Here is a 10177-nt window from a genome sequence, read left to right on the forward strand (position 1 = left end):
TGCTGGGGGATTGAATGAGTGTATTCTGATCATGGCACTAAAAATGTGCAACTTATGTGTAGGACAGAAAACAATTCCTGGAGATGTCCTGACCGGGCTGCTTTGGGACCTGTGTGCCCTCAGATCTGTTCCCTGCCCTTCCCAGCTCCGTTCTGAGTCTCAGAGGGCCTGATCCTTGCAGCCCTACTCCCCAGGTTCCTGAGTCAGCTGTCTTCTGGCTGGGTTTGGCCAATAGGAGGTGGGCAGCTGATTAGAGAACTGGAAGAAGGGAAAGGCCAGGGGTTTCTCCCCATCACCCTCTCTGCCTTGGGTGGCAACTCCAGTCTCCAGCCATGATTGCATCTCTTCCTGGCTCCATCTCCAGGCCTGCCGTGATTTCAGCTTCCAGCAGGGGACTCCTGGGTTCTGATAACTCCATCCCCTCCTTTGATCCTCCACCCAGCCGAGATGTGGTAGCAGCTTCCCGCTCTAGCTGACCTCTGGGTTCTATCACCTGTCCAATCAAAACTCTCCATTTAATTCCCTCTGTTATAAATATGTAAAGCCATTTCTGTTTTGCTGGATTGCCCCTGACCATGGCACTCTAGGCTGAGGACTCAAGTGCAAGTGTGCAGGCTCCAGTGAGTGGCAAACACCTTGCCCAGCCCCACCTGGGGCAGACTCCCAGGCTCCAAGGTGTTTACCAGACCTTCACCTTGGGATTTGCTCATTCCTGACCTCTGCACTTTTGTACCAGACATTCCCTCCATCTGTGTGCAAAATGTGGTTTCTGCATATCCGAGGCAATCCCTGCTCCAACCCCAGCTCAGAACCCGTGGCCTCCTCTAAGCCTGTCACCAATGACTCACCTGTCCAGCCTCCAGCCTGTGGCCTTGGCTCAATAAAACATCACTTGCTGACAAATCACTCAGTATTGCATCCTGTCTCCCACCTCTGTGCTCAGCAGACTGGCCCCTCTACCATCGCTCACAACTTCCCTTGACTGAAAAATTCCTACTCAGTCTTCAAAACCTACTTCAAGTGTCCCACCTGGGGAGTAAGTAATTTCTGGCTGGTTTCCTCTCCAGACCGAGAAGCAAACTCCCATATTCCTGCTGCTGTCCCGGTTCTTGGCAAACCACACTGCAGTCATTTTACATGTCTGTCTCCCATATACAACTGCTAGCTCCTTGGAGGCGGGGCTAAGACATCAGCTGTGGTCTGGGCACTGGTGGCCCTCAGGGACTCTTGGTTGGATGCTGGCTCTGGACGCATGGATGACCATGGATTTTCAGTGACTGTAGGCAAATGCCTTCAGTCTTCCCAGTGTAGTTACAAGCCTCTCTTAGGAGGTTCCTATTTCTTGTGCAGCCTGTTGGTACCTATTTTAGGGCTTTTTTCAGGCAGGAGGAAACCAATAAATGTTGCCATCAGACATGAACATTGTGTCTATTTCCTTTAGTACCACACCTTTTCTTCCTTCCTTCCTTCTTTTCCTCTCTGCCTTCCTTTTTCCTTCCTTCCTTCCTTCCTTCCTTAGCTTTTATCTCTTCTTAATTTATTTACTTTTACTGATTTTTATTTTTGCTAAGTTTGTATTTTGAAATAATTTTAAATGTAGAGAAAAATTACAATAATATAAAGAACTCCCATCTGTTCTTCACCCAGAATACCTAAAGGTTAACCTTTTCCCCATTTTCATTATCACTCCCTCTCTTCCTCCCCATATATATGTATTATTATATACATATAATATGTACATAGTATATAATATATATATATAGTATATGTATATATGTTATATGTGTAGCTATGTATAAAATACGGATATCTTTTTTTTTTTTTTTGCGGTGCGCGGGCCTCTCACTGTTGTGGCCTCTCCCGTTGGGGAGCACAGGCTCCGGACACACAGGCTCAGCGGCCATGGCTTACGGGCCCAGCCGCTCCGCGGCACATGGGATCTTCCCAGACCAGGGCATGAACCCGCGTCCCCTGCATCGGCAGGCGGACTCTCAACCACTGCGCCACCAGGGAAGCCCCAGATATCTATTAAATAAAATACGTATATAGATTAAAAATTGTTTTTCTGAACCATTTGGGAGGGGGTACAATGCCCTTCTCTATTCCTAATCACTTCCTGTGCCTTTCCTAAGAATACAAACATTATCTTATGTAACCAAAGTACAGTATCTAAATCAGGAAGTTTAGCATTGCTACAAGACTACTATCTAATCCACAGACTGTATTCACATTTCACCAGTTGTCTCAATTATGTCCTTTCCAGGCACATTTGTTTCTCCCTTCCCAGGACCCAGTCTGGGATCACAGGCCGCCGTCCATGGTCCTGTCTCTCCAATCCTCTTTAATCAGGGCAGTCCCCTAGCCCTCCTTTGTTTTTCAGGACCTGACTTTTTTTCTTTTTCTTTTTTTTGGCCACGCCGTGCAGCATGGGGGATCTTAGTTCCCAGACCAGGGATCGAACCCATACCCCCTGCAATGGAAACCCGGAGTCCTAACCAATGGACTGCCAGGTATTCCTAGGACCTGACATTTTTGAAGCATTCAGGCCAGTTGTTTGGTTTCCTCACAGGTTTCAAAATGCCCCCTAAGATTTCACCTCTCACCACATTGTTACCAAACCCTCTTCTTGTCCAGACTCAGGGGAGGACTCTTTGCAGGGCCTTGTAAAACCTTAAATAAACGACACACGAACAAATTCCACTTTGACCGCTATCTTGTTAAAATTCCTCAAAAAAGTTAACTCATTGGCCCCAAAGTATCTTAACAAAAGCCAGGCTGTACTTGTATTCCCCCTTCCTCAAAGGGTTTTATGTGCTGTTTAATGATTTTTCACAAATCGTCTTTCTTGCCCTTAAAGTTGGATTAATTGAATTTTAATTCAGTAGGATCACCCTCTAAAAAGAGCGACACTGGCTCTGCAGGTCAAGTTAGGGCCGCTCGACCTAATTAAGGCCTTTCTTGAGCAGAGTGGGATTCTGAAGGTTAGAAAGTCCAGCCATGCAGCACCCTAAACTCATCTCTATTTTGGATCATAATGAAGAAACCCCTTAAGAATTCCCGGGCGGTCCAGTGTTTAGGACTCCATGCTTCCAACAGCTGGGGGGGCATGGGTTGGATCCCTGGTTGGGGAAACAAGATCCTGTATGCTGTGCAGCGCGGCCAAGAAAGAAAAAAGGAAAGACAAAGAAAATGAAATTCCCTTTTCCTTCTCAGCTAAGGAAAACCTGGATGGCCTACGAAGGGAAGCCAACCACCAGGGCTTTCTGGGCTCCAACTGGTTGCCTCTCATATTTAAGGCTCCTGCCTTCAATGGGCAGGGGGGCTCCTCTTATTTGTCCCCTTGCTTCCTTTAAAAATTTTTTTGAACAACTAAACATAGTTGAAATTCCCAAAATACAAAAGACTATAACAAGAAAAGTCTAGACTTTCTCTCTCGAATTCTGGCCTCAATCCCAACCATCCATAGCTGTTTCTGGCTCAAGCCGGTTTCCAGAGGACTTGAACCCGTTTGCTGTATGAATTTTACTGCATGAATCCATGGATGAGGGACCAAAGCTTGTTATTTCCTCCCAGAAGAATCCTGCCCACTATTTTCCTCATCAGCCTGGTCTGGACTTGAGTTAAAGATAGATAGATACATAGATAGATGAATAGACAGACAGATGGGTAAGACAACCCATACTCAGAGTTCTATAAAACATTGTGACATCAAGTGGAGAGGACAATTATCACAGAAGTACCAGGCTAGCCTACAGCCACTCCGCTTCTAAGGCCTCTGAGAGGCTGACTGAGGCCAAATGAGGGGCTGCTAGTGACCTCAGATTCCTGATCCACAAAGCCACTCTATTCTTTTTGTTTTTTGCCATGCCACGCAGCTTGTGGGATCTTAGGTCCCTGGCCAGGGATCCAAACCGGGGAACAGCAGTGAAAGCACTGAGCCCTAACCACTGGACCACCAGGGAATTCCTAGCCACTGTTAGGTTTTTCAGGGGTTTTCACACTGTTCTTGGGAAAGGCCAGAAAGGAAGAAAACACCTATTTCCTTCTCTGAGAGAGAAGGCCTGGAAAAGTCAGAGGCTCCAAGCAAGGGGCAGCCAGGTGAGGCCCTTTCCCTGAAAGGAAGGTCCTAAACCAGAGCAGGACCCTATGATCCTTGCCCCCCATGTCCTCAGCCTGCCTTTTTTTTTTTTGGCTGCACTGCACAGCGTGTGGGATCTTAGTTCCCCGACCAGTGACTGAACCTGCGCCCCCTGCATTGGAAGCATGGAGTCCTAACCACTGGACTGCCAGGGAATTCTCCAGCCTGCCTTTTGTCTATGGAAAAACTTTAGCCAAAGAATAAGTTTAATCTGAGAAGTGAGAAAATGCAGAAACAAAGGAAAACAGTCCAGCAAGACTAAATAATAATAGATTAGTCAGTAAGCAGAGTCAAGGACCTTTAGTTCCTTCTCAAGGGACTATAGATAATATTCTGAGCCATATCTATAAGATATGGCTCAGAATATTATCTACAGCTGCCTTATAGATACTGAAACCCCCACCAGGTGGAAGAAGCTAACTACATGATGACCAGACTGTAGTCATGACATAAGCTGCCACAATTCCAAGAACTGGCCTCAAGGAAATGGTTACAAACCGACCCTGGAGCTGAAAATTAACTGTACTTAAAACAATCAAGATGATGGTGGTCAACGCACCTTATGGTCAACTAATCTATGACAAAGGAGGCAAGGATATACAATGGAGAAAAGACAGTCTCTTCAATAAGTGGTGCTGGGAAAACTGGACAGCTACATGTAAAAGAATGAAATTAGAACACTCCCTAACACCATACACAAAAATAAACTCAAAATGGATTCGAGACCTAAATGTAAGACCGGACACTATAAAACTCTGAGAGGAAAACAGGAAGAACACTCTTTGACAAATCACAGCAAGAACTTTTTTGACCCACCTCCTAGAGTAATGGAAATAAAAACAAAAATAAACAAATGGGACCTAATGAAACTTAAAAGCTTTTGCACAGCAAAGGAAACTATAATAAAGACGAAAAGACAACCTTCAGAATAGGAGAAAATATTTGCAAACGAATCAACGGACAAAGGATTAATCTCCAAAATATATAAACAGCTCATGAAGCTCAATATTAAAAAAACAAACAACCCAATCCAAAAATGGGCAGATCTAAATAGACATTTCTCCTAAGAAGACATACAGATGGCTAAGAAGCACATGAAAAGCTGCTCAACATCACTAATTATTCGAGAAATGCAAATCAAAACTACAATGAGGTATCACCTCACACCCGTTAGAATGGGCATCATCAGAAAATCTACAAACAACAAATGCTGGAGAGGGTGTGGAGAAAAGGGAACCCTCTTGCACTGTTGGTGGGAATGTAAATTGATACAGCCACTATGGAGAACAGTATGGAGGTTCCTTAAAAAACTACAAATAGAATTACCATATGACCCAGCAATCCCACTACTGGGCATATACCCTGAGAAAACCATAATTCAAAAAGACACATGCACCCCAATATTCATTGCAGCACTATTTACAATAGCCAGGTCGTGGAAGCAACCTAAATGCCCATCAACAGATGAATGGATAAAGAAGATGTGGTACATATATACAATGGAATATTACTCAGCCATAAAAGGAACGAAACAGTCATTTGTAGAGACGTGGATGGATCTAGAGACTGTCATACAGAGTGAAGTAAGTCAGAAAGAGAAAAACAAATATCGTATATTAATGCATATATGTGGAACCTAGAAAAATGGTACAGATGAACCGGTTTGCAGGGCAGAAATAGAGACACAGGTGTAGAGAACAAATGTATGGACACCAAAGGGGGAGAGTGCTGGTGGTGGGGTGGTGGTGGTTGTGGTGGGATGAATTGGGAGATTGGGATTGACATATAAACACTAATATATATAAAATAGATAACTAATAAGAACCTGCTGCATTAAAAATAAATAAAATTCAAAAATTCAAAAAAAAAAAAAAAAAGATGATGGTGTCCAGACCACCGATGATCAATTTCAAGATGACTGTCAGAGCTGACTGTGCTGTTTCTGCATGTAGCCCCCTCCCTCACTCTATAAAAGCTCTTGCCCACTGATTGTCAGTGGGGAGAGTGGCCTTTGGACAGGAGTCTGCCTATCCTCCTGGGTTTCCGGCCTCCAAAATAAAGCAAGCTTTCCTTTCCACCAGCCTTGTCTCTTTATTGGCTTTTGAGCAGCGGGCAGCTGGACCTACTTTCGCTAACAGATTTTGGTTCCCAGCATGGGGCTGGGCTCTCGCGATATCTGGCTCCCGGGTTTTCCTGAGCAGGGCAGCCGGCATGAAGACGCGTTGGGATGGCTGCGAGGAGCCTCCTGGTTGTGGCTCACTGGCCCTGCCCTGAGAGGGCTTTGGCGGGGGCATTCCTAGAGGCTGCCCAAACCAGTTGTTTCGGGGCTCCTCCCTGTTTCTCCCCTGCTTGGCACTGGCTGCCAATGTACGCTTTTCCTTGGTGAAACGGAAAGATGCCTCCGAACGAGCTGAGGAGCTCCAAGATCAAGTAAGTCCAGTGGTGCGCACCCGGCACACTTCTCTTTTGAGCGCGAAGTGCTATTGGGGCATTTTGCCAGTTGGTTCTGATGTGTGTCTGACGTCGAGGACCGTTTGTGTTGGGAAGTACACTTAGAGAAAGCTAGTTTGATAAAATACTGTTTTCAGAATTCTGACCCCGAGAGAACAAAAATATGCCTAGGAGAAAGCTTGAAGTTAACTCTCATCATGTCCTTAAAATATAAACAAAGCCCACTTTGCCTGACTGAGACTTCAGCCTTGGGTTAATTAGTAGAATTTCAAAAGGTATTTGGGTTTATTAAATATGTATCTTGTACCACATTAAAGAGAAATTATGATATGAGAAGAATGTAAGTTTTTAGAGGTTATAGAATATATTCCTAAGTTTGCCAGTCAGTGAATGCTGGTATAATAGTTCAATTACTTGTTTCTTGGTTTTGTTAAGGCTTTTAAGGGTTAAAAATTGTAATATGTAATTAAAGCTACTAAAAATGATAAGGGAAGCATTTCAGTGTGTAAAGCAAGTAGGATATTTGTCATCGGCGAGGGAAGGTATAAAGAATGGAGATATTTTTGTTGAGGAAAAATGATGATAATAATTTTGTCCTAGAGCTGTTTGTTTCTGGATGGGGGAAAAATAAGGGATAAATCATACGGATACAAAAAGTGATAAAACGTTTGTGAAAAAAGGGAACTTTGAGAGAAGAATTTTGTAAGTTGTCAGGAGCCATTAAGATTAGATTGGATTTAATTAGGTAAATAAACTTTGTTACTAATAGTAAGCTGGTACAAGACTGGAATTTGTGTTTGTTTGTTTGTTTTTTCTTGTCCACGCAGGCCCCTTGGCCCTACTACTGACTGTGGCAACGGGAGCCACGAGGTCTAAGGACTGAAAGGAGGCTTCTTTCTTTCTGCCCCTCCCACTCATGCCAGTTCTAAAAGCCCTATGTGAGTGGAGGTCCCCAAAGACCTGTTCCCACCTGCAGATGGATTAACCCCCAACTCAGGACTGCTGTCCACCCTGTGTTTCACCATATGCGGGTCAGGCATGAATAGACATGGCCGACCCCTTCTTCTTTTTTTTTTTTCTCTTTTCAACTCATTTATTTATTTGTTTGTTTGTTTATTTATTTATTAATTATTTTTGGCCGCGTTGGGTCTTTGTTGCTGCATGTGGGCTTTCTCTAGTTGTGGCAAGCAGGGGCTACCCTTCGTCGTGCTGCACGGGCTTCTCATTGCAGTGGCTTCTTGTTGTGGAGCACGGGCTCTAGAGCACAGGCTCAGTAGTTGTGGCTCACGGGCTTAGTTGCTCCGCGGCATGTGGGATCTTCCTGGACCAGGGCTCGAACTTGTGTCCCCTGCACTGGCAGGCGGATTCTTAACCACTGTGGGAAGCCGGGCCAACCCCTTCTTACCACCGTGGTACTTCTGATTCCAGTAGGTTTCCTCCAACCAGCATCTTGGCCACGGCCCTGGGTCTGCAACCACTTCCCATACCTCCCAGATCCTTCCCTTTCCAGTGCTCAGTGCTAATGAAAGCTGCAATCATTAAACAGCAATACAAAGTTGAGTTTCTCAATCCAGGAAGAGTTCCATTTTTAGAAAGGGAAACTTGGATGTCTTGGTGCTTTCCTTTTTGGGTTGTTTTGGGCGTGGTGTAAGGATAGGGGTATTGGAACCTCAACAGACAGGGTAGCAAGAGCAGAACATTCAAGAAACCAGGGTCTAGGCTTCTGAGGAGAGGTCCTTCAGTTGGGGGGAGGAGGTGTCAGGAACGGAAGCAATGGGCCCCCTCCTCATAAAGATGCATGTAGTCATCAAAAAATAATCAGATAAATCCAGATGGAGGAAACTTCTCCAAGACCATGGCCTGGAACCCTCAAAGCCATCAATGTCATGAGTGACCATAAAGTTTGGGGGAATGTTCTGAATTAAAGAGGACTTAGGACAACCAAATGAAATGCAGGATCCTGATGTGGAAAAACAGCAACAAAGGGCATTTTGAGGACAACTGAGAAAATTGAAATATGTACTGTGACTTATTAAAGACAATTATTATAATAAAATTATTATGGTTTTGCAGAGAATGGCCCTCTTCTTAGAGATACAGGCTTAAGTATTCAGTGGTGAAGTATCATCCTGTCTGCAGTTTACTCTCAAAAGTTCATTTGAAAAATAGAGAGAGAAGGAGACAGAGAGAGAGAGAGAGAGAGAGAGGAGAGGTGTATGTGTGTGTAGTGTGTGTAGGAGAGAGAGAGAAAGAGAGGAAGCTAAAGCAAATGTTAGCAAAGTGGTAACTGGTGGATCTAGGGTATAAAGGTGTTCACTAAACCACTTTTTCATATTTTCCATAAATTTAATCTTTTTCAGAATAAAAGGTTGAGGGATGATAAGGTGAAAATTCAGAAATGCAATTCATAGTGCTTTCCAGACAATTAATAGCAAATAAATAGTGACTCATTCTCCCTTTCTCTGAAATTACTTACACCATATGTACAGGGTCTTTGGGGGTGGGTGGGTCACAAGCGCTATGGCCTCCATGGAACCCAAAGAACCATAGTGTCTGAGAGCTGAGACTTCCCTGACAATGACCCCCTTGCCTACCTCAAATTACAGACCACTCTCCCTCTAGCAGTTGAGACCCACCGCAGTGTGACACCATAGGAACTTCTTTCCTAGTTTTATCTGTAACATGCCCCCTATGGTCCAGTCACCTGTAGTTGTCTCCTGCCCCCTCCCTCTACCTGCCCACCTGAAGTGACACTTCCTCCATGAAGTTTGTTTGAATTCTTGGGTCCTTGTCTCCCATCCTCATGTTGGCTTGGAGCTCTAGAGGCAGCTATCCAGAGAAGATACCTTGATGGAGTTTAAATATCTGATTGACTGGACATGCAACGAGCGTTTCACATTGTGTCAGCTGGAGAAATATTTATTAATGGCTTTTGGTGAACACATTTCCCTGGTCCAATTATGACATCAAACCTTGTCCCTGACTTTCAGGTGCTTCCAATTTAGTTGTGGAGATTAGACAAACACCCTGAATAATTAGCTGAGATTGTATTCATTTTCACTATTTCTCAAAACTCAGAGGCAGGAAAATACATAAACCTTAGAATAGGATGAAAAAGATATCCATCTTTTCCCTTCAATCACAAATAAAGTAAAATAAGAGAAAATAAAAACAAATGAAATGAATCAATGAGATAAAATGAATAAAATAAAATAAAATAATAGACAATATAAAAACAAAGCAAAATAAACGAAATTAAGTAATGAAATAAAAGTAGTAAAACAAAATGAATATGAAATGAAATAATCAAGTAAAATAACGAAGTGGAATAAGCGAAATAAAAACGAAATAAAAGGAAATAACTAAAATAATAATAAAGCTAATACAATAAATATAAGAAAATTAGTAAAATGAAAAGGAATGTAATTAAAGAAACACTGTGGCGATCGGAGGAAACAGTATGTTGAGCCGGATCTCGTTTTTCCTCCTGCATCTCTGGGGCCCCGGGTGTCGGCCAGAGCTAACGCGTGGTGCCCTCGGATGGGGTGGCTTTCCGAGCTGGTAAACGTGGAGTCTCGCCGGGAACGA

Source organism: Mesoplodon mirus, assembly GCF_964341445.2.
Source record: "Mesoplodon mirus genome assembly, chromosome: 12".
Taxonomy (NCBI): domain Eukaryota; kingdom Metazoa; phylum Chordata; class Mammalia; order Artiodactyla; family Ziphiidae; genus Mesoplodon; species Mesoplodon mirus.